Here is a 25,589-nt window from a genome sequence, read left to right on the forward strand (position 1 = left end):
TTTGATCATAGGTCTTCAGAAAAGCCTGGGTCCCACTGTCTGGTCCTACCCAGCTCTGTCCTTTGGAAGGGGGCCTCATTGCCTTTGCTAACCCACTCCAACATCATCGTCTGAAGTTTTTCTTAGCTGTCCTCTATTTACTTTTCCCCAGAGGTAGGTGTTCTGCAGCTTGACAAAAGCAGCATGGGTCCTGGAAGAGATTGGTCACCAATGCAGGCAAGCCATCCTTTTCCTGCTGATAATGGGGGAAGAGCAGAAAGCTGGGCCCTGGCCCAGGACCTGTCCACCACAGGGTCCTTTTATCTCCCCTGTGGTTCTGTCTCCGCAAGGCTCTCAGAAAGTCAGTGTCTTCATCCAGCCTCCTCTTTTCCTCTCACAAAACTTGAATCAAGAAGCTTCCAGAATTTGTACAAAAGGGGCTGGTGACAGCTTAAGACAGTACTCCATACATGGGATCTACATCAGGAGAAAGGGCCAAGCCTTGAACCAAGGGACAAATACCAATGCTGGCTTTTCAGGCAGTGGTTAAGAGAGGATTGTTTTTAAATAGCATTTTTGTAGGAGGACCCTGGGTGTGAAACATAGAGGCCTGTGAAACAAATACTGTTCCAACATACATATGGCCTCAAAAACCCATCCCTAATGAAGCATTTCAAGACTCTCTGGGCCGGGCACAGTGGCTCATGCCTGTAATCCCAGCACTTTGGGAGACTGAGGCAGGAGGATCACTTGAAGCCAGGAGTGGGAGACCAGCCTGGGGAACATAGCAAGCCCCATCTCTACAAAAAAATTAAAAATCAGCTGAGCATGATGGGATTTGCCTGTAGTCCCATCTACTTGGGATGCTGAGGCAGGAGAGAGAGAATCCCTTCAGCCCAGGGAGTTCAAGGCTGCGTAAGTCATGATTGTGTCACCACACTCCAGCCTGGGCAACAGAGTAAGACCTTGTCTCTTTCTCTCTAAAAAAAGAGAAAATCTCTGGAGTTTCTTAGTTTTTTCCTTCCTTCTCTCTTCATAGCACCTGGCACTGCAGCAAGAACTGTGTCTGTTATGACTCTTTCAGCCAGGATTTCCTTAAACAGCTGTAGTTTAAAAAATTCTGTTTCATCATCCACCCAGACCATTAAAATAGTTTAGAAGTTCTACCATTTTGGCATCTAAACTCTACTCACTGTCTCATACCTAGAAGTAATTAAAAACTATTTTGTTCATTTATGTTGGAAAGAGCTTTGGGAAATACAGACACTGGGTGTCTCAGGATAGAGTAAGTGGCACTCTCATCAGCAGAAAAGGAAGGGCCATCTGCTGTGACTTAAAGGTCCTGGCTGTTCAAAACAGCTCCAACTTCTAATACTCCATCCCAACAGTCAAACTCAGAGGTTCTAAATTTCAATTTTGAAAATATATCTCCAAAGCTGGGAGGCAGTTACTTTTTTTTAGGGACAAGGACTTCTTGCCTGTTTGGAGCTCCCCAGGGAAGATTAGAAACAGTGCTGTGAAATTGCTGTGAGATTTCATATAGGGAAAATGAGACTTGCCCTTTTCATTGTTATTTTTTTCTTCTACAGTTACTTCTTCTCCTTTATTTTTTTTTCTCCAAAGACAGAGACTAAAATGTAGCAGTGGGTTCAATTTAGACACTGACTTAACAAATAAAATAAGACTCAGGTACCAGCCAAGCTTGAATCAAGCCCCAGGATTGTCTTGCTGGGAAGGAAAGTCCCTCACATGGTCACTGATTATGTCAGCTCTCCTTTGAGTGTGAGTTCATTCATTGTGGTGGTTGGCATCAGGGCTGACCTCTGTCAACCAGTAGATCCCATATTCCCGGACTACTCAAATTTGGATGCCACTTAGGAAATTCAGTGAATCTGTTGTCGGGCCTTTGAATATTCTCCACATCTTGTTTAGTTTCCTTTCAAATTTATTATATTAATATTTTAATAATAAACGTTTATGAAAGACAATGCAAAAACGTTTTAAAATAGAGAAATAGAAACACCAATAGGATGATTTTTGTTACCAAATATTGTGATTACTTTAATATATATCCTTGTCATTTTTATGTGCATGGGGTTTTGTTAATTTTTAAAACGTATCTCTACAGCAAATGCAACTTTTATCTTAAATTTTTGTACTAAATATTATAACATACTTAGTAATTAGTGTTTGTTACTGACTTTCTTGACTGCCAGTCACTGTGTGGAGGTACTTTACTTACTTATCATTCCTCTATTGAGGGCCATTGTTATGATCTGAGTGTGTTCCCTGAAATTCTTATGTTGAGATTCTGATCCCCAACGTGATGATATTAGGAGGCGGGGCCTTTTGGGAGATGATTAAGTCATGAGGATAGAACTCTCATAAATGGGATGACGCCCTTATATAAGAAGCCTAAGGGAGCTGGTTTGCCCTTCCACCACATGAGGACACAGCTATGCCTCCATCTATGAAGCAGAAAGTGGGCTGTCTCAGACACCGAATCTGCTGGTGCCTTGATCTTGGACTTGCTACCTTCAGAACTTCGAGAAATAAATATCTGCTGTTAAAGCCCCCAGTCTGTGGTATTTGGCTACAACAGGCTGTGCTGACTGAGGCAGATGCGTGGGCCTTTCCCTCCTTTGGGTCTTCTCCTTGTTGTCCTTGGATCTAGCTGGATCACCAGCCCTGAGACCAACTTGTTCAACACCCTTAAAAATGAAGTTTTCTGCATTGTGTTTCGAATGCTGCCCTCAGCCTCCTGGGGAGATGCTTTGGGAACCAGCATGACGGGTGTGTGTTCTGTCCGTAGCAGTCCAATGGCATCCCGGCCCTGCATGAGGCCTCTTCTCAGGCCACGGCCCAGGAGCAGCTTCACTTCTTCTGAGCCACTACTTTGTTTTTACTGATTATATAGCGTGTCGTTTAACAACCTAGAATCCTTCTCAAAGCCAGGTTATCAGTTTATGCTCAGCAGTGGTATAAAACCTCAGCAGTTTGATTTACCCAACAGGAATTTCAAACATATCCTCAGGTGCCCCAATCATTTATTGCTTTACTTTTTCATCTTGGATATGACAATGGAGCACTTCACTACCAGGAACTCTAGAAAAAAGCTATTTTAATTTCAAAAAAATTTACATTCAATAATTTCAATATGTTTTCTGTCTGGTCTAGTACTGTTTTTGCTCAAATTGCCCACATGGGCATGGGAGGCTTTAGAGACCTTACGGCCACTCTTCTGGACTTGCCTTAGCTCTGGGTTTTCTATTGTCTTTATTTTTCCACACATTGCTTCTTTATGTAGTTTGTTGTGCTGAATTGTAAGTACGTTTGTAAGCTACCTCCAGTGATTTTGGGAATGAGATGGTGTGTAACCATGAATAAAAATGCAATTTATTGGGTTAAAAAATGTGAACATTTTGAGACTATTGATGCGTGCTGCCAATTAATGTTCCTTTTTCTGATTATCTCCCTGGGCTGTCGTCTGTTTTTTCTTGGACTTTAGGACATTGGGCTGGTACTAAAAGGTCTAAAACGACTCTTAGCAATGAAATAAGAGGGTTAATGTTCACTTAATTGGAAGACTCAGTGAACGCCATGTCAGTTTTTTAACTCTAACTCACTCTTTCCTCTGTTGCAGAGTGAGTTCCCTGGGAAGCTGACTCTGAAACTGGCAATGTGCGGGAAGCTTTTTAGAAAGTGCTCTTGAGATCCACAGCCATGGAAGGGACGAGAAGGAGACAGAACTAGGCAGAGAGTAAGGTTGGGCTGTGATACAGTTTCAGTGAATTCCTCCAGATGACTCTGCAGGGAGCTCTGATGCTGGGATGGCTCTTCAGAGTGGTCCTAAGTTGGAATAAGAAGGCCCCAGGTAAATCGAGCAATGGAGCAAGCTTCTCAGAGGAGCAAATGGGTCCTTGGGCAAGGCAGTTCCTACAGGGGGCTGACAGCTGAGGGTTCTGTCAGGAGCACTCCAAGTGGCTGGGGGAATAAGTTCTTTCCTCTCAAGAGCTCCGGATGGTGTGTCATAACCTCCTCCTCACCCTCTTTGACAATGGAAGCCCTTAGGCATCACCTGATTTGGGGCATTGCTAGATCTGTGATGTTTCTTTGCAAGGGAATTTAGCTGTATTTGTGACTATTTTCCCTTGAGCCGGCATTCGGCACCATTGCCACCTGTGATTTAGAAAATCCGCATCGTGGTTAGCCTTCTAATTTTATAATTACCTTTCCAGAATAATAACCTCATCCAGGTGTTTTGTAACACAGAGCAGCAAGGGAAATTAATTTCAATTAGAAGGGGGAAAAATACAAATTGAAGTGCAGTTGTGGAAAGAAAAAAAGCCCAAAACGCATTTCTTTGAGTGTACTTCATTTAGGTAATTAAATCCCTGCAATACAACTGAACCATTGGCAGTGGTGCCCTTTAAAGACTGGTATTTAAAAAGTACATGACTCTGGAATTTGAAGCTGCTCTGGCTGCCCAGCACATCTCTGGAAATAAAAGGGGTGCAGAGAGAATGAGGCAGGGTGAGACCTCGGCAAGGGGAGACCTCAGGGAGGCAATAGACGTACAAAGAAGCATTCTTTCAGGCTTTTGTGTTTTCACACTTACATCTTTTCTTGGAATAAGAATCTGAGCCTTGCAAAATGATTTCAAGTTACTTTCCAGCATTTTGAAAGGATATTGAGAGGATTGAAGGCAAATGAGGGCCTGTGGATGTTTATTGAAGAAAAAATGTTTAAAGGTTTAAAGGTTCTTCCTGTCCTCTTCTTCTTCACTTGACTGAGGAAGTCATGAATCTTGCTTTCTCTGGTGGGCTTGGCAGAGTTGCAGAGGACGTGAATTAACGTAGGTATAAAGACCTCTTCTCTTGGTGAACTGGCAAAGCTGGCAGCCATTGAGAGAGACAAGTTCATACAGGAAAAGGGGGCAGGGAAGAGAGACCTCTGGTCCCTCGGCCAAGACTCATCACCAAGAAGCAGCTGGTTCTGGGGCTCCTAGAAAGAGCTGCATATTGTGGCTGTCATGCCAAAGGCTTTGGTTCCTGCTTAATATTTCAAATGAGTTGACCCATGTGCAGGTGGAGTGCTCAGGAGAGCTCAGCATGGCCAAGGCCTGTTGGAGACCTTCTTTTAAACAGTTAAATCTCAAGGAGGTTGCCACAGTATCTCAAAAACAATTACACAGCTTTCTTCCTCTGAGAGAATTTTTCTGACTGTCTCTGGTCTGAGACAGTAAACTAAAATTGTTCATCAGATTTATTCTTCTGGAGCTACCCCAAATGTTCCATTATAACTTGAGTTCACCCATAATGAAGGGAGAGCTGACACAGTGAAAGTGGCATTAAGGGTACAAAGAACTTGGTTTCTCTGGTCCTGCATGGGTAATATCGACAGCTGGAAGGTGGTCTGCTTGGGAAAGACACACACGTTTAAGTCAAGCAGGGGATGCACTGTATTAGCTGAGGTTTTCTTTGGTTAACATGGGCTTTCTCATGTTTTTGAAAGGGGCAGGAAGCCTAATTTTGTATCTGTATAGATTGCTACATTTCTGGTGCTTGTTATTATTACTTTATGAGTTTAAGATTCACCTTTTCGGAGCTTTTTATGCTCCTTTACATCTACCTGCTTAAGTGGGGGCACTGGGTACCTTGGTCATATAACCTGACATGAGTGGTATTAGCACATCATATCCTTCATCCCTTTAGAAATAGGACCCATCACAAACCAATGGTGTACTCCTTTTAATGGGAGCACACTTCTTAGGAACCAGTCACTGTAAATACCGTTTTTTCTCAAATTCTTGACTGTATTCAATCTGTCCTTCGCTAGGCAGAGAGGCCATAAGAAATCTTTGGGCTGTATTTATACTACCTGTGATTTTTGTGGTTCTTTCCTGCCTTGATACTCATAGGCACATGAGAAAGGCTGAAGTCTATACTCTAGTAAGTCATAATATCTATCATTGTCAATCATGATTTAGTGTAATTTAAAGACTTAGGCTTTTAGGCATTTAGTCCATTTTTTTTTTTCTTGAAATGAATTGAGTCATTATTAAACTGGTTTATCCTAAAGTTTGGATTAGCACTTCTTTTTATGGATCGCCTTGCATTTTCATCTTAGTTTATTTGTTTAAATATTTTTGCATGTCTTCTCGTTCCTGGGATATATGTATGTCTTGAACTTGCCATATATTTGGGGCTACAGACTCATATGGCATCCAATAGTCTTAGAACCTCTACAATTGCTAGTTATGTATTCCCCAGGGAGCGGCTTTTGAATAAAGGTGGTTTTTCCTTGATCAGCTGAGACTTTCTAGTACTTTCCTAGCCCAATCTTGGCTGGTGCAGGGAGGAGCTACACTTTGGATATTTCTCCTTACTTCCTGGTTATATGGTAAAGGTATCAGGTAAAGCACAAAAGATATTTCTTCTATCAAACGACATTTTAGCTATGAGATGCTTTACAATTCCATATACATATTCTTCGTAGTAAATTGTCTCTGAAAGGGGGAACACTGAGTCTTGTAACTGCTAAGTTTCTGAGTTGATCTAACTGATTGACTTCGTATATGAACAAACTGCTACCCAGAGAGGTTAAGAGCCCCGCCTAAGATCACACAGTGGCAAATGAAGACCTAGATTTCCCAGTTCTGTGTTTTTAGTGTGGTTTGCACTCCTTTTCCTCAGGACTAATTCTAAAAAACTTTCTGGAAACAACAACTTAATGGAGCTTTTTTCTATTTTTTTGGTTGCTGTTACTTTATGATTTTCTCTTTTCTTTATAATTTCTTGAGGTGTTTTTATATCTATCATTATTTGTGCAATGATACTCATTAATTTTAAATTTTCATTAGTTTCTTATGCACATATTTAACAATATAAAATTTCCTTTACATACCACTTTAATTATCTTCTATAACTTTTGATATGTATGATTTTTATCATCATTTTTCCTCAACATTTTATTGTGTACATTCTGATTTGTTCTTTGACCCATAAAGTACTTAAAAGTGTGTTTTAAAATGTCCAAATATAAGGGTTATTTAGGGTTATCTTTTTATTGATTTCTAATTTAATTACACTGTAGTCAGAGATCATGGCCTCTATACTTTTCATTCTCTGGGATTTATAGCAAATTGCCTTGCAACCTTTTATGTGATCTATTTTTGTAAATGTTTCCTGCTGCTTGAATAAAGTGTGTCATCTCTAATTGTTGGGAATAGTGTTTTATATAGAGCCATTAGATCAAGTATGTTAATTGTGTTCTATATCTTCCCTAATTTTTTATTTGCTTAATTAGGTATTAAGACATGCATATTAAAATTTCTATTATGATTGTGGATTTGCTAATTTTTCTTTGTAATTCTGTAAAAGTGTGCTTCATAAATTTTGAAGCTGAGCTTTTAGAAAAAACTGCAGAGTTTAAACAGTGAAGCCAGACTGGCTGGGTCTGCATTGTGGCTATGCCATTTACTAGCATCGAATCTTGGGAAAGTCACTTACTGTCTGTAATTCAGGATTCTCATCTGTGAAATGGGCTACACCCTGAATATCGTTGTGAGAATTAAATGATTTAATACATAGAAAAAGGCACTTACAACAGTGTCTGGTACAAAGTAAGTACATCATAAGTATGAGTTATTATTTGTGAATTGCTCATTTATCTCTATATAATGAGTATACATCTATAACTATGATCTGTTTTTTATACCTATATATATATTACTATAGTCTGAATGTTTATGACTCTCCAAAATTCACATGTTGGAATCAAATACCTAATGTGTTGGTATTATGATGTGGAGCCTTTGGGAGGTCGTACGGTTTCTTGCTTAATGAATGAGACAGTACCCTTTCAAAAGATCCTTGAGGGAGCCCCTTTGCCCTTCTGCCATGTGAGGACACATAGAGGGCACCATTTAATGGGAACAGATCCTCACTAGACACCAAATCTGCTGGCACCTTGATTTTGTACTTTCCAGCCTCCAGAACTGTGAGCAATACATTTCTGCTGTTTATAAATTGACTATTCTAAGGTATTTCTTTTAGCAGGCCAAACGGACTAAGGCAGATATAGATATTTATCTCTCCTTCTATATTTGTATTTTTTGTTTAGTCTGCCTTTCCTAATATTCATGTCGCTATACCAGCCTCCCTGTACCTCCTAGTTGGTTACACCCAGCACATATTTTTCCATCCTTATATTTCTAACTTTATATATTATTATATTTCAGATAAGTCTCTGGTAAATAGAATATAGCCAGATTTATAAATATCCAATCCAAGCATTTCTGTTTTTAAAATGAATACAGTAAATCCAATTAATTTATATAATTATGAATAATTAGAATTTATATCTACCATATTATTTTATGTTTTCTACGTACTATGCCTTTTTTCCATTCTTTTCTTTCCTACTTTCTCTTAGATTAATACAATGTTATTTACTGCCCTTTTTAGCTTCGGCTGTTTTTGAAATGTATTCGTTCTGCTCCTATTATTTTATGGGTTACTGTCTATTTTTTAACATACATAGGAACAACAACAATGAAAACCATATTCTGAACAAATTAGGGATTTTGGAACATTTTAATACCACTATACAGATTTCTCCTTTTCCCATATTTTTTTAAAGAGGCAGGGTCTCGCTCCATCACCCAGGCTGGAGTACAGAATGTATGTAGCCTTGAAATCCTTAGCTCAAGTGATCCTTTCACCTCAGCCTCCTGAGTAGCTAGAACTACAGATGCATGCCACCATGCTCAGCTAATTTATTTATTTAGAGACAGGGTCCTACTCTATCACCCAGGCTGGAATGCAGTGGTGTGAGCACAGCTCATTGCAACCTCCACCTTCCTGGCTCAAGTGATCTTTTCACCTCAGCCTCCCGAGTAGCTAGAACCACAGATGCATGCCACCATGCTCGGCTTATTTATTTATTTATTTATTTATTCATTCATTCATTCATTCAGAGACAGGGTCTTACTCTGTCACTCAGGCTGGAGTGCAGCGGTATGATCACAGCTCATTGCAACCTCCACCTTCCTAGCTCAAGTGATCTTCTCACCTCAGCCTCCTGAGTAGCTGGGACTAGAGGCATGTGCCACCATGCTCAGCTAATTTTTGTAGTTTTTGTAGAGACGAGGTTTCACCATGTTACCCAAGCTGGTCTCAAACTGCTGGGCTTATGTGGTCTTGCCTTGGCCTCACAAAGTGCTGGGATTACAGGCGAGAGACATTGCACTTGGCTTAATTTCTTTTATCTTTATTTTTTGTAGAGATAGGCATTTTCCTACATCGCCCAGGCTGATCTTGAACTCCTGGTCTCAAGTGATTCTCCCACCTAACCCTCGCAAAGTGCTGGGATTTCAGGCGTGAGCCACCATGTCTGGCCCATGTTTCTCTTTTATACTACTTTATTTCTATGTGTTTTAAATCCTCCACAAGTCATTATTGTTGTTATTAATTTTATTTTCTCATTCCATGCTTCTATAACTTTACTCATATAGTTACCATTTTCCTTGTCTACCCCTGTTTTCTTTATTCCATTCTTGCCTTTAGGGTGCAGTTTTTTTTTTTTTAATGTATTATTTTCTTTAGTAGGTGTTTCTGTTATGATATGAGTCTTCACTTCCTCACACTTTATTTGAATATGACTATTTCCACATGCTCCTTGGGTCAAGTATTAGCAACATATAAAATATTAGGACGATTATTTATTTTCTCTTGGTCCTTTAAAGGTATCAATCTATTGCATTCTGGCTTTTGTTGTCACTGGTAAGAGTCAACTGTCAGTTTGAATATTGCTCTTGAAGATAATCTATTTTTTTTCCCTCAGATTCCTTTTATGGTGTTTCTTTTTGGCTTTGATGTTCTAGGATTTTATTGTATGTGCCTAGGGATAAGACTTTAAAAGTGTATCATTTTCAGAGCTCATTATTCTTCAACTCAGAATTCATATCTTTCATTAATTCTTATAGTGTCTCTCGGTGTATTATTTGCGTCTCTCTTTCTTAAAAGTTCTGTTTGACATTTTCCACCTCTTTGTCAATTATCTCATCTCTCCTCTTCAATTAACTTTTCAGCTATGTTCAACTTGTTACTTTGTGCGGTAAAATTTTAGTTGTAATGACTAATCAGAATCTTTTAATTTCTAGAAGTTCACTTGCCAATTCTTTTTTCATAGTTCTCTGTTCTTTCCTTATGACTTGAATTCTTCTTTCATATATATGTAATCATTTTGACGATTATCATTTGAGTCTTTTAAGACTGTTATTTATTACAAGTTCTATTATAGCCTCTTTGTTCTGTACACTGTTTATTGTGTCACTGTGAGTGTGGTTTGTAATTTTGGATTTTGAGCTCATTTTCAGCAGAGCTTTTTCTTACTTTTTTTTCTTTCTTTTTTCCTTAGGGAGTCCATGAATGCTGGGCTGTGTAAGAGTTCCTAGAGAGTGGGCTTTCATTTGATTTAGCCAGGTGTCCTAGAGACTTTTTTTCTTACTTAGAATTAAAACAAAATTTGTTGTTGTTTATTTCTGTACTTGGGGTTTTCTGCTGCATAAATTTGGATGCCACATCCCTGTGTAGTATAAGGTTTTGGTCTCTGTTTTTTGTGGAAGACTTTAACAAATTCTAATCAGAGTTCCAGAAAGAGACAAACTATCTTAATGTTTTTCTGAGCCAGTGGGTATAGTTTTTTTCCCTACTCTTCTCTTTTATAGAGAGATTAACTTTTCCATGGCCTATTTTTTTGTCTGTGATTTTTGTTTTTGATTCTTATCTTCTGTGGACCCAAAGCCACATTTCTCATTCCTCTCAGTCTATTAAGTCTCAAGCTCCTTAGGATTCCTGTTCAGTCTGATACGACTCTAGAGTGCCATGATGTTGGTGTATAGCTTTATCCTGCCTCTTTGTTTTTGACACCAAAGTATTTTCATTTCTTTATTTTAATAAAAGCTATGTATTTAATTTTTCTTTTAATCTGTAATTTCTTTTTTATTGTATTAATTAGAGGTAGGGAAATATTGTGTTAGTTCAGTCTACCATGTTTCCAGAACCCAAAGCCTTTAGATTTTTTTTATTGTCATGGGAACATAAGGAAACCCATAACAGATTAGAAAGCAAATGGCAATTTGGAGAAAATGCTTATAACATATATGATACAGGATATTAATATCTTTAATAAAAAAGAGACCTATAAGAAAAGATGAGTGACCTAAAACAAATTGGATCATTTTAATAATAAGAAAGGTATGGAAAAAGTCAGACTTTGTGGTTATCAAACAAACAAAAATTCCAATAATGAAATACTTTATTTAGACTATCAAATTGGAAAAATTTGAAAGCAATGATAATGTCAAGGATTGTTTAAGATGTAGGGATATTAACACTCTTAAACATTACTGATGGTGGGTCTGAGAGTAATGTTTTGAAAGGACACTTTGTGAATATGAATAAAAAACCTTAACAAACTGTATTCTTTAATAATCACACTTCTAGGAATTTTTAGTAATGAACTAATTGGGCAAGTATATAAAGATTTATGCATAAAGTTGAAGCATTGTTCATAATGTTTAGTAATTGAAACACCCTAAATTTCTGACTGAGAAAATCATGGTAAATCCATTCAGTGAAATGTAATAGTCAATTAAAGTGACACAGAAATACTCATTAGAATTGAAAAATATTTGGTATATATTGTTTATTCATTAAAAATCAGAGACAAAATAAGAGCTACGGTAGAAACCACATTCATTTCTATTTGTATTTGTATGCCCTTAAAAAATCTAGAGAGGCCTACATGAGTATATTAACTTGGTTTTGGTAGTGTGTTTCTTATTTATTTATTTAAATCTGTACCTCACATATTGTTTGTGTAATGAAATGAGGTTACATATTATAGTATATCCATAGGATAGTTTTTTTGTGGTTATTAAAACCTGTGATTCTGAAGAATATTGAATAATATGAACAACGCTTAGAAAATAATATTGAAATAAAATGAAGTAGGACACAAAACACAGTAGGTTTTCTTTAAAATGCAGTATACGAAAATGTCCATATGCATATGGGATGAAATATGAAATATATTAATAGTATTTATTAAATCAATCATTACTAACATTAATATCAATAATGGTTATTGCTAGATGGTAAGTATATCCATGGCTTTTCTTTCTGCAATTTTGCATTATGTCCGTGTATACTTTTCTAAATAATGAAACTATTCAAGTGCAGTGTTATTCCAAGAGAAGCAGGGGAATGAGGGCCTGGGTTGAAAAGCCAGTGGTATTTGTGACAGCAGGGGAGGAGTCCAGTGGTGGGGCAGATAGGCACCACCTCATTTGTTTCCAAGCATGTCTTCCCTCCTGGGAGTTATGTAAACTTGAAGGGTTCAGGCTTTCTATAATTACCTAATGAAGGAAATTAGTCTTCTTAGAAAATATTTGAAATGAGACTTGCAAAGGCATCTCAGAAATATAAAAAATGTGTTTTCAAAAATGACATCATAAGTTCATCTTGTCCTCAAAGGCTTGTTGTGGAAGCTGTGAGGGGGGTAGTAACATGGAGGAAGTGGCCCAGGGCATGTCTGCCCATGGATTTGTTTAGATTTTCCCTGGTGGGCCCAGGGGAATCGATCAGGAGGCCTTTGAGCAGAACACTGGAATTTAAATAAAACATGCATCTAGGTTGCACATTCAATCTTTATTTATTTATTTTTTTTGAGCTGGCAGCTTTCCTGAGGTCCAAGGAAACTCCCGAGAGCTTCAGTGACGCTAGAATATTCTATGAAGTTGGCAAATGTAAGAGAAGAGAGAATGTCTGTGAGGGAGACTTGGAGAAGGTGCTCTATTCACTAGGCTGGTTAGTTGAACCACCCTCAGTGCCCATACAGTGGAATAAGTAACCTGGTGCAGAGGGCTATGGCAAGGGCCCACCTTGGTCAACGCTCTGCAAATGCAAGCATTTATGGTAGGTGATAAAGAGCTACCAGGCTTCCTTTAATGATTACCTGGGACTCATTTGACATGCATGCATTTACTTTTTGCATTTAAATGGATGTTCTTCATCCAAGTTTATAAATGACTATGCTTCTTAAATATTTGCATGGCTACTTTGTGTTTTAGAACACTCTTCATAAGTTATCATAAGTCACAAAAGAGTGTACTTTTTCTTTACCATAGGTGAATTATCAACAGTTGCAGATTAAGGCTACCAAGAGGTAAGCTTGTGAGGAAATCAACAGAGAGTTGTCCACCGTATGGGGACCTATGTGACTGTGCAGCTATTTGGTGGTGGTAGTTTTCTGCAGGGATGCCTGTGGAAGTAGAGATGGTACCAGATCCAGGCGGGGCACAGGATGAAGAGCTGATCAGAGACTTCAAGCCTGTCACCTTGACTCTTGGGGGATTCTTAGAGTGGGCTGTCCTGAGCTTTGCCTTCGACCTTCTGCTGTCTGGATGCCCACTTTTGTTCACAAAGCTTCTAACATACAGGGTTAGACTATATTGTCTTCTTTACCAACACACACTGCAAATACAGTTGGAATCATCCTCTTCTAGGCAACAGAAAGCATAAGAAATACTCACTCATTAGTAAACGAATGAGAATTTACTGAGTATCTTAAAGTTCTCATTTGTATTTTTCCCCCACTGAAATTGTGTCTTATACAAAATCATGTTGGTTATGCAGAATTAAGAAGTGAATACACCCACGTCTTTGGCACACATGGGTTTTTTTATTTCACAATCTGTTTAATCTTTTTGCATATTCCAAGGGAGGCTCACTGTGGGAGTATATGTATATCTCTCTGACTTGCAGTCAAGTTATAAAAAAAAATCTAGGTCTAGAGTTTGAAAGTATGTACAGGAATAAAAATAGTCAGAAAAAAATAAGCCAGGATAACAAACTTATGAGAAAAGAAAGTGTTGGTTTCATTTTAATTTTCTTGTAAAGTTTGTAGAGTTCATAGGAGCTAACTCAAAGTGTTCTCCATATTGCACTGAGGACCATAGGGACTCATATCATTTCATTTCTCATGGAGCTGAAATTGGGTTTCAAGTAAGAGTGTATATTTTGTTATTTAGTGACACGTTGCTCTTCACTGACACATAATCCATAATTTAATAATTTAAAATATTTAATTTCTTTTTCTTGAATATCTTTAATGGATCCTGGGGTCCGTTAATGGGAAGGAAAAGCAGGGACTAATTAGATTCTTTGAAGACATTCTCTCTCATTTATTCATTCATTTATTTATTTACTTATTCTCTTTAATTTAAATTTTCTATTTCTATTCCCTTTCTGTAAGAAACTGTTCTTGGGTTTTACAATGCATCCTTTTGTCTGTTGTTAAACTCTCTATTCCTTGTATTGCTGTTTGTTTTATGTGCTTGTACTTTAAGTTTTTGAGAATGGTACTTGGGAATAGATCCCATTCTGTTCCGTTCTTCACTAAGCCCATTTTAAAAAGATCCATCTATGTTGCTGTGTTACATTCAATCTGTCACTGCTAATGCTACATTTTACTTCATGGAATGCTTCCCTTCCTTTTACTTTTTCAGTTTGGAAGTAATGGACTCCCAAACTGCTCTAACTCCCTGTCACTGCAAAGAATTATGGACCTTTGTGAGAATTTATCCAGATTTCTAATTTTTTCCGATCTTAACTGAGGTAAAATGATATTTCAATATTGTTTTAGTTTATATCCTTTGATGACTGAGTTTGTGGCAGTGTTTTGAGTTCTCTTTTGTATATATCTCATATTCATATTTTTGTCCATTCTTCTATTAGGATTGCTATCTTTTTCTTTGCAAATGTTCCCTATGTATTTTATATATTAGCCCCTGATTCATTTTGGACAGTGCAAATTTTTTCTTTCAATCTGTTAACTGTTAACTTAATGGACAGTATTATTTATTGACCAGAAAGCATTAATTTTTAAGTAATCAAATACATGGAGATTTTTTTGCCTTGCAGTTTGTGTATTTGGGGTTTTATTTAAGAAGGCCTTATCTATCCAAATATATGGAGATTTTTTGCCTTGCAGTTTGTGTATTTGGGGTTTTACTTATGAAGGTTTTATCTATCTTTAGGGACAAAGATATCCTACTACATTTTCATCTATTAAATTTATGATTTATAATTTATAACTGCATATTTCATTTAGGTACTTATCCATATGGAATCCACCTTTGTATATGGTGTTAGAGTCCCAGTTTTATTTCTAAATATAAAGAGTTATTTTTTCTAATACCTTCTCCTGAACAATCTAATCTTTCCCCCCAATTTATGGTGCCACCTTTATTAAATCATATATATATATATTTTTTCTCTATTTCTATTTGTTCTCTTTTGCTCCAAAATTAAACTATGTTTTGTAATTATAGCTTTTGTAAATTCACAATCTTTTTTCCTTTATGAATGTTGACTCTTTGGCGGACCTCTATTTGTTCATAGAGATCATCAAGATCATTAAGTGTCTAAAAGATCAGGTGGAATTTTTGTTGTGATTGCCTCTGCAATACAATAATTGTAAATACATAGAATTTTAGATCATTTGGTAAAACATTTATAAGCCTACAATGTAATCCTATTCAAGACCATGGGATGCGACTTCACTCTGAGCCACTCTTTTCTTTGTATTTTATTAAACTTAAAAAAATTTTCTCCATAGTAAATTGTTAGTTAAACTCTCTAGATACTTTAAGCTTTTCTATTGCTGTTGTGAAGGTAATGTTATTTTATTATATTTTCTAGTTGGTTACTGAGTTTGAAAGAAACGATTCTTGACTTTTTAAAGTTGATCTTGTATCCAACAACTTTGCTTAACTGTATTAGTTCTGATCATTTGTTGCATTTCTACATTAGTGATTGTATCATCCACAAATGGTCTCCTATCTCTTTTTTAAAAATCGTAACACCTCTTACTTCTTGTCTTCCCTTAACTTCTGGAACTATTTTTTTGAGACTTCCAATACTATGTTAACATAGAGATAGTGCACATACTTGTGGTTTTTACTTTGTCCAATCTTAAAAAAAAATGCATTTCCTTCCATTCCCAATTCTCTTCTCTTTCTGATTTGCTAAAAGATTTATTTTTCCATAAATAGTTGCTGAACATTATCAAATTCTTTTCCTGCATCAACTGAGACAATTTTATATTATTTTTTCCCTTTCAGCTCTGGGATAAACCCTACTCCAGCTTGATGTAATATATTTAATTTTTTAAGAGATGGGGTCTTGCTATATTGCCCAGGTTGGCCTCAAACTCTGGGGCTCAAGCAATCCTCCCACCTCAGCCTCCCAAGTAGCTGGGATGACAGTCATGTGCCACCTCACCTAGTTTAAGAACTCTTCCAGTATCAGCTCAAGCATCATGTTTTTTTGGCAAAGCCTTTCTAATCTACCTCTTCCTGCTTCCTGACCCCCTGTCCTTTAGGTTTGCAGATCACTTTGTAGTATCACTGCTGTGGAATTTGTAGTGGTCTTGCTTATTGCTGTTCCTTTTCCCACATAACATTAGTTGGGGAGACATCTCAAGAATGGAATAGTGTCTTATTTTCGAATCAGTTTATTGAGGTATAATTTGTATACCAGAAAATCACTTGTCATAAGTTTAAAATTCAGTGCTATCTAGTACATTTATAGAGTTTGTGAAACCATCAACATAGACCAATTTTAGAACATTTTCAGCCTAAGTTATTACCTCATGCCAATTTGCAGTCAGTTCCTCCTCCCTACTCCAGCCTCAGACGATCACTTATCTGGTGTTTGTCTCCATAAATTTGTCTTTTCTGGACCTTTAGTATAAATGAGAACATATTCGCCTTTCGTGTTGGGCTTCTCTCACTTAGTACAATGATTTTCAAGTTTATCCATGTTGTAGGATTAATTGATAGTTTGGGGATAAACCCTTGTGTACAGGCCTTTGTGTGAAAATGTGTTTTCATTTCTTTTGGGTAAGTTCCTAGGAGTGGAATTGCTGAGTCGCTTGGTAAGTTTATGTTTAACATTTTAAGAAACTGGCAAACTGATTTTCAAACAGGCTATATCAGCTCATATCTCCACCAACAACATATGAAAGTTCTAGTCTTCACACATCTTCAGCGATATTTGGTATTGATTCTCTTTTTGAGTATAGAAATTCGAGCAGATGTGTAGTGGTATTGAGTTGTGTTTTCAATTTCCATTTCCCTAATGAGTAGATATGTTGAGCAAGCTTTTCTTGGTATGTCACATGACCCCTGAGTTATACAACCCAGGGCTGGCTGCCTTTCAGTGTCTCTCAGCTGTGGTGCAAGTGAAGCATGCACAGTCAAGACTCTATCCACCCCATGCAGCTTTCTTGGGTCTCGGGGGTCTGGCTCACCATGGATCCTGTCCTTCGTTTGTCCCATGCCACCTCTTTGTAACTTATAAATGCGCTTCATACAACTCGTTGAGTGTTCATATGTTTGTCTCACTGGACTCAGGCATTGGTAACACTTCAGCCCAGGATGAAGTGGGCACAAGTGTTTGGACTCCTACTTTTGGTGATTGGCATAGTGATGATTTCTGAGGCTTCCATGCAGTGGGAGTCCATTCTTGGGACTGGTTATTAGTGAACCTGATTCACACTTTCCTCCTTCCCTTCTTTCCTCCATTTCTTCCTCCCTTTCTTCCTTTATTTTCCATATTTCACTGGCTATACCCTCTAGTGAAATGTTGTATAGCAGTGGCAAGGGTGGACATGCTTACCTTATTCCAAATCTTGGGGGTAACATTCTGTCTTTAGTGTTAAGCATGTTAGCTATAGCTTTTCCATGATATACTTTCTCAGTTTGAGGACGTTTCATTCTATGTTGAATCTTTTGAAGGATTTTAAAAATTAGAAATAAATTATGAATGGGTATTGGATTTTGTCAAGTGCTTTTTCTGCACTTGATGAGTTGATTATATTTTTTGTTTTTATTAATATTAATGGTCTTTTCGATGTCAAACCAATCTTGCATTCCTTGTATATATCCCACTTGGCCATGGTGTATAATCCCTTTACATGCTACTGAACTTGGATTTATAACATTTTGTTAAAAATTTATGTCTATGTTCCTGAGGGATATTGATCTACAATTTTCTTGTGATGTTTTTGTCTTGCTTTGGTATCACAGAAATATTTACATAATGAATGAACTGATGTGTTCCCCTCTCTGTTATTTCCTGAAAGAATTTGTGAAGAATTGATATTATTTGTTCTTTACACATTTTATAGAACTCACCAGTGAAACCATCTGGGTTTTTTTTGTGGTAAGATTTAAAATTACTACTTTAATTTCTTCACTTGGTATAGGTCTATTTGGATTTTGCACTTATTTATAAGTTTTGGTAATTTGTGACTTTCTAAGAATCAGGTCATTTCATCTACATTGTCCAATTTGTTGGAAAAAAGTTGTTTATAATATTGCCTATACTCTTTTTACTTTCCCTATGGCTAATAATGATATTATAGCTTTCATTTATTTTGGCAACTTGTATTATCTCTCTGTTTTTCTTATTTATTCTAGCTGAAATGTTGGTCAATTTTATTGGTCATCTTAAAGAATCAATTTTGGTTTGAGTTCTCTGTTGTTTTTCTGTTTTCTATTTCTAGGATTTTTCATTCTAATCATTATTATTTCCTTTGTTCTGCTTTCTTTGCTTTAAGTTTGTTCTTTTTCCAATTTTATGAGGTAGAAATTTATGTTATGAATTTGATATCTTTTTCTTTTCCAATGTAAGTATTCTGATATAGAATGTAGTTTCAGTTGTATCCCGAAAATTTTGATGGATTGTATTTTCATTTTCTTTTAGTTTGAAATATTTTCTAATTTCCCTTTTGATCGCTTGTTTGATCCATATATTTCATTAAGAAAAATATGTTGTTATATACAAATCAATAAACATAATCCATCACATAAACAGAATCAAAGACAAAAACCACATGATTATCTCAATAGATGCAGAAAAGGCCTTCGATAAAATTCAATACCCCTTCATGCTAAAAACTGTCAATAAACTAGGTATCAATGGAATGTATCTCAAAATAATAAAAGCTATTTATGACAAACCCACAGCCAATATCATACTGAATGGGCAAAAGTTGGAAACATTCCCTTTGAAAACCAGCACAAGACAAGGATGCCCTCTCTCATCACTCCTATTCAATATAGTATTGGGAGTTCTGGCCAGGGCAATCAGGCGAGAGAAAGAAATAAAGGTATTTAAATAGCAAAATAGGAAGTCAAATTGTCTGTGTTTGCAGATGACATGATTGTATATTTAGAAAACCCCATAGTCTCAGCCCAAAATCTCCTTAAGCTGATAAGCAGCTTCAGCCAAGTCTCAGGATACAAAATCAATGTGCAAAAATCACAAGCATTCCTATACACTAGTAACAGACAAACAGAGAGCCAAATCATGAGTGAACTCCCATTTAAATTGCTGCAAAGAGAATAAAATACCTAGGAATACAACTTACAAGGGATGTGAAGGACCTCTTCAAGGAGAACTACAAACCACTGCTCAAGGAGATAAGAGAGGGCAAAAACAAATGAAAAAACATTCCATGCTTATGGATAGGAAGAATCAATATCATGAAAATAGCTATGCTGCCCAAAGTAATTTATAGATTCGATGCTACCCTGTCAAGCTACCATTGATTTTCTTTACAGAATTAGAAAAAACGACTTTAAATTTCATATGGAACCAAAAAAGGGCCCATATAGCCAAATCAATCCTAAGCAAAAAGAACAAAGGTGAAGGTATCATGCTATCTGACTTCAAACTATACTACAAGGCTACAGTAACTAAAACGGCATGATACTGGTACCAAAACAAATATATAGACCAATGGAACAGAACAGAGGCCTCAGAAAGAACGCCACACATATACAACCATCTAATCTTTGACAAACATGACAAAAACAAGCAATAGGGAAAGGATTCCCTATTTAATAAATGGTACTGGGAAAACTGGCTAGCCGTATGCAGAAAACTGAAACTGGACCCCTTCGTTACACCTTATACAAAAATTAACTCAGGATGGATTAAAGACTTAAACATAAGACCTAAAACTATAAAACCCAAGAAGAAAACCTAGGCAATGCCATTGAGGACATGGGCACGGGCAAAGACTTCGTGACTAAAACACCAAAAGCAATGGCAGTGAAAGCCAAAATTGACAAATAGGGTCTAATTAAACTAAAGAGCTTCTGCACAGCCAAAGAAACTATCATTAGAGTGAACAGGCAACCTACAGAGTGGGAGAAAATTTTTGCAATTTATCCATCTGACAAAGGGCTAATATCCAGAATCTACAAGGAACTTAAACAAATTTACAAGAAAAAAACAAACAACTCCATTAAAAGTGGATGAAGGATATGAACAGACATTTCTCAAAAGAAGACATTTACGCAGCCAACAAACATGAAAAAAAGCTCATCATCACTGGTCATTAGAGAAATGCAAATCAAAACCACTATGAGATACCATCTCATGCCAGTTAGAATGGTGATCATTAAAAAGTCAGGAAACAGGCTGGGTGTGGTGGTTTTCACCTGTAATCCCAGTGCTTTTAATCCCAGGTGGGCAGATCACTAGGTCAGGAGATTGAGACCATTCTGGCTAACACGGTGAAACCACGTCTCTACTAAAAATACAAAAAATTACCTGGATGTGGTGGCACGTGCCCGCAGTCCCAGCTACTTGGGAGGCTGAGGCAGGAGAATCACTTGAACCTGGGAGGCGGAGGTTGCAGTGAGCCAAATCGTACCACTGCACACCAGCCTGGGTGACAGAGTGAGACTCTGTCTCAAAAACAAACAAACAAAAAAATAGATGTTGGAGAGGTTGTGGAGAAATAGGAATGCTTTTACATTTTTGGTGGGAGTGTAAATTAATTCAGCCATTGTGGAAGATAATGTGGTGATTCCTCAAGAATCTAGAACCAGAAACATCATTTGACTCAGCAATTCCATTAGACACATGCACACATATGTTTATTGCAGCACTGTTTACAATAGCAAAGACTTGGAACCAACCCAAATGCCCATCAATGACAGACTGGATAAAGCAAATGTGGCACATATACACCATGGAATACTATGCAGCCATAAAAAAGAATGAGTTCATGTCCTTTGCAGAGACATGGATGAAGCTGGAAACTGGCATTCTCAGCAAACTTACAAGGAACAGAAAACCAAACACTGCATGTTCTCACTCATAAATGGGAATGGAACAATGAGAACACATGGACACAGTGAGGGGAACATCACACACTAGGGCTTATTGGGGGTGTGGAGCTAGGGGAGGGATAGTATTAGGAGAAGTACCTAATATAGATGACAGGTTGATGGGTGCAGCAAACCACCATGGCACGTGTGTACCTATGTAACAAACCTGCACATTCTGCACATGTACCCCAGAACTTAAAGTATAATACAAAATAAAATAAAATTTAAAAGGTATTATTAATTAAAAAAGTATTTTGTTTAATTTCCAAATATTTGGGGATTTCTCATCTCTCTTTCTTTTTCTGATTTCTAATTTAATTCTGTTGTATTCAGAATTGTACTTTGCATGATTTTAATTTTAAATTAAAATTTTATTGAGATTTGTTTTGTAACCCAGCATGTGATTTGTGTTGGAAAATGTGTCAGGTATACTTAAAAAGAGTAAGTATTATGCTGTCATTAAATGATGTATTCTGTAAATGTCAGTGAGGTCAGATTGGTTGCTAAAATTGTTTAATTTGTCTTTATCTATATTTAATATTGAATTGCCTTATCAATGATTGAGAGTGAGATATTGATAGCTCTGACTCTTATTTTAAAATTATCTATTTCTATTTTCTATTCTGTTAGTTTTTGCTGTACATATTTTAGGATTCTGTTGTTAGCTGTGGATACATTCATAATTGCTATGTGTTCTTGAGGTATTGACCCTTTTATCATTATAAACTATTTGTTGTTGTCTCTAACCATTTTTTTTTTGTGTAACTCTATTTTATTTTTTAAAATATAGCCACTGTGGCTCTCTTATGATCATTTTATGCATGGCACTTATTTATTTTCCCAGCCTTTTACTTTCAACCTGATGTGTCTTTGAATATAAAATGTTTTTCTTGTTTGAGAAAACAAAAAAGAAGAATTTGATCTTACTTATTTACCTAGTCTCATAATCTCTGCCTTTGGAATGTGTTTTTTTGGTCTATTCACATTTAGTGGCATTATTGGTATGGTTAAATTTATGTCTGCTATTTTGCTATTAGTTTTCTATGTACATCACATTTTTTCTCCTCATTCCTCCTTTACTACCTTCTTTTGGGTTAATATGTCGTTTTAGCATGCCAACTTAATTGATCTTTTTCTTTTCTATAATTTTTGAATCATTTTCTTAATGGTTGCTCTGAGGATTATAATAGCCATCTTAATTTATTCTATTCTGTTTCAGATGAATACTCAATATAATAAATTTTGGAAATTGCTTCATTATAACTCCTTTCCTCTCCTCTCTTTTGTGCCATTATTGTCATACGTGTCACATCAACATAGTAAGCTGCTTATTACCTTATAGAGCCTATCTTTTAAAGTAGAGAAAAAAGATAACATAATATATTTATAGCATCTTTTATATTTTCCCAGATATTTAACAATTCTGATAGTCTTTATTTCTTCCTGTGGATTTTGGTTCATTATCTGGCATTTCTCGTCAGTCTGAAGACTGCCTATAGTAATTCTTGCAGAGAACATCTGGTTGTAATAAAGTTTCTTGGTGTTTTTCTTTTTAAAAATGTATATCACTAATCTCTATTTTACTTGTTTCTTTTGAAGAATAGTTTTTTTTCAGAAATTTAAATATAAAATTAAATTATTTTTTATATTGTTACTTTCAGCATTTTCTCTTTGTTTTTGAATTGTGGCAGTTTGACTATAATGTAGCTATGAATCTCATTTTTATTCTACTTGAAGTTCATTGAACTTCTTGGATCTATAGATTGTTTTAAATTGAATTTGGGAAGTTTTGAACGTCATTTTATCAAAAGTGCTTTTTTTCCCTTTTTATTTGTTTTTCTTCCAAAGAGACTCTCATCACATCTATGCTGGTGTGCTTGATGATGTCTTGTCAAATTTCTCTGAGGTTTGTCAATTTTTCTTCAGTCTTTATTCTCTCCCTCAAGTTGAATCATTTCAATTGATTTTTCTTTAAGTTCATTTCTTCTTTCAGTTAACATCTGCTGTTTCGCCCTCTAGTGAATTTTTTGTTATTATGCTTTTTACTTCTAGAATTTTTATTTGGTTCTTGTTTATATTTTCTATTTTTAGGCAATTGTTATGTTTTTCTAGTTCTTTAAACGTCATTTCTTTTTATTCTTTGAATGTACTTATAACAATACTTCATAATTTTTATCTGCTAAATCCAACATCTGGGGACACTTAGAGACAATTTTTATTCCTGCTTTTCTCCCGATATAGGTCATAGTTCTCTATTTATTTCTGTGTCTCATATTTTTTGGTTAAAACTGGAAATTTCAGGTAAAATATTGTAGCAAATATTCTGATCTGCTCCAGAATCAGAATTCTGATTTTTTTTTTCTTAGAGTTTCTGTTTGTTTAGTAACCTTTCAAAATCTGCCTACCTTGTAGTGTGTGGCAGATGATGTTTTTGCTTATTTAAACAAAATTTATTTATTTATTTATTTATTTACTCACTTTGTCACCCAGCCTGGAGTTCAGTAGCGCAATCTTGGATCAGTGTGACCTCTGCCTCCTGGAGCAAGCGATTCTCATGTCTCAGCCCCCCAAGTAACTACGATTACAGGTGTGCACTACCACATCTGACTACTTTTTGTATTTTAGTAGAGACAGGGTTTCACCATGTTGGCCAGGCTGGTCTTAAACTTCTGACCTCAGATGATCCACCCAACTTGGCCTCCCAAAGTGCTGGGATTATAGGCATGAGCCACCATGCCTGGCCTATTTCTTATTTTTAATTTTAAAGTCTGGCTTCCTAGGGCTTGTCCTTGTGTCTGTATAGCTTCGTGGCCACTCAGTGGTTTTCTGGAAGTTGCGTTTATACATCTTTAGCCAGTAAGGCTTCTATCCAGTGCTAATGGATCTGTGGCTTCAAGAGTGCATTCAAAGTTTAGGCAGTTTAAAACTCTTTCCTGGCTTTGACTTTTCATAAGGCTTTCCTTGGTTTCCTTTGCACTTGCATGCCAGCTCCAGGTCAACCAACACTATGTGGAAAACTTATCAGGTGTCTTTATGAGTGTCTCATTTATTGTATTTTTCTATTAAATTTCTGGCTAGTCTTCTGGTCTAATGCTTGCCCGAAATAGGACGGTAACCTCAGGCTGTTGTAATGGCTGACCTTCCCTGTTTACTCATCACTGAAACTGCTACTTCTCATTCAGTGGATATCAGGTGTTTACCTTTAGCTCCAAATCAAGTCATCCTTTTCTGGTGATGAAGCTGTTGGTTATTCACAGGCTGTCCCCAAGTAGTTCTGTTATAACTACTGTGCTGACTTAATTTGGGATCACGAGGGGAGGCTGATATGAACAACCCCAGACAAATATGCTACAAATTCACACTGTTCTTATTGGAAGTTAGCAGTTTTTCATGAATACATTATTCTTAGTTTGTTGTAAACCTTTGGTCAATTTCCAGGGTCTTGAATGGCTATTTTGGTGATACTGTCCAGTTTTTGAGTTGTTTTCAGGAAGAGGATTTGGTGACTTTCTCCTTTAGTCATGCCAGAAGTTTTACCTTCTATCCTTTGTTTTTGTATCTCAAAACACTGTTTTCTTATTTGTTGCACAAACAGTTCTCAATCTATGATAATTGACTCTGATATTTAAAATGTGATTTGCCTTAAAGTTTAATTCCAGGAAATCTTAAGGTTGAGAGTTTTCCTTCAGAGAAAAAAAAAAAAATAGCAGTTGAACGTCTCTTAACCAACATCCACTAAACCAATTCACTAGATTAACTGATGTAATTGTGTAACTTAATTAAATATTACATAAACCAATGAACACTAAGTCTAAAAAGAGAGCTGTTTCTATGAAAACAAAATTGCATGCTTTGAAAAGACTCAAATAAGTGTTAGTTGCTAAAAATTGCTGTTGAATTAGGTGTGGGTGAGACAACTATAAATGTAGAAAAATAAAAGAATATGGGAGGTTTCTGCACTCAAAATGTTTTGTAAGGACATTCATAAATGTCCGTACATTTTCCTTTTGTTTTAAAGAAATGGAAGCTGGAAATTGCAGATGGATTATGAAAGTAGCTTTTGAAGAAAGATGATGATAAATTTTTATCAATGTTGTAATATTCTAAGAAAACACCTTGGCCCTCTATAAAGTGTTAGCAGAAATATAGCATGTTTATGTTATACTAGGGTGTTATGCACTACTTTTATTTTTATGATTCTCTGCTTTAGACAAGTTTTTGGTTAACCAAATTATTATTAGTCCCAACGACAAAAGTGGTTTCTCTACTTTCCCATCACTCTGGGGGACCTAGGGAGACCTTGGTTAGGCTGGCTGCCTGTTGTCTGTCCAGGATACTTCCCCTGACTCTG

The 25,589-nt window shown here is 36.5% G+C and overlaps 1 long non-coding RNA gene across 1 annotated transcript in view; it reads left to right on the forward strand.

Moving 5' to 3' along the window:
- Positions 1-13,982: 13,982 nt before the first annotated feature.
- LOC119470073 overlaps positions 13,983-25,589 on the forward strand; it is a 75,292-nt gene continuing 63,685 nt past the window's right edge. Inside the window, exon 1 of the long non-coding RNA XR_005198952.1 lies at positions 13,983-14,051. This is a non-coding gene — a long non-coding RNA (uncharacterized LOC119470073). The remainder of the gene's footprint in view (positions 14,052-25,589) is intronic.

The sequence above is a fragment of the Cebus imitator genome, unplaced genomic scaffold (assembly GCF_001604975.1).
Source record: "Cebus imitator isolate Cc_AM_T3 unplaced genomic scaffold, Cebus_imitator-1.0 Scaffold21, whole genome shotgun sequence".
Taxonomy (NCBI): Eukaryota; Metazoa; Chordata; class Mammalia; order Primates; family Cebidae; genus Cebus; species Cebus imitator.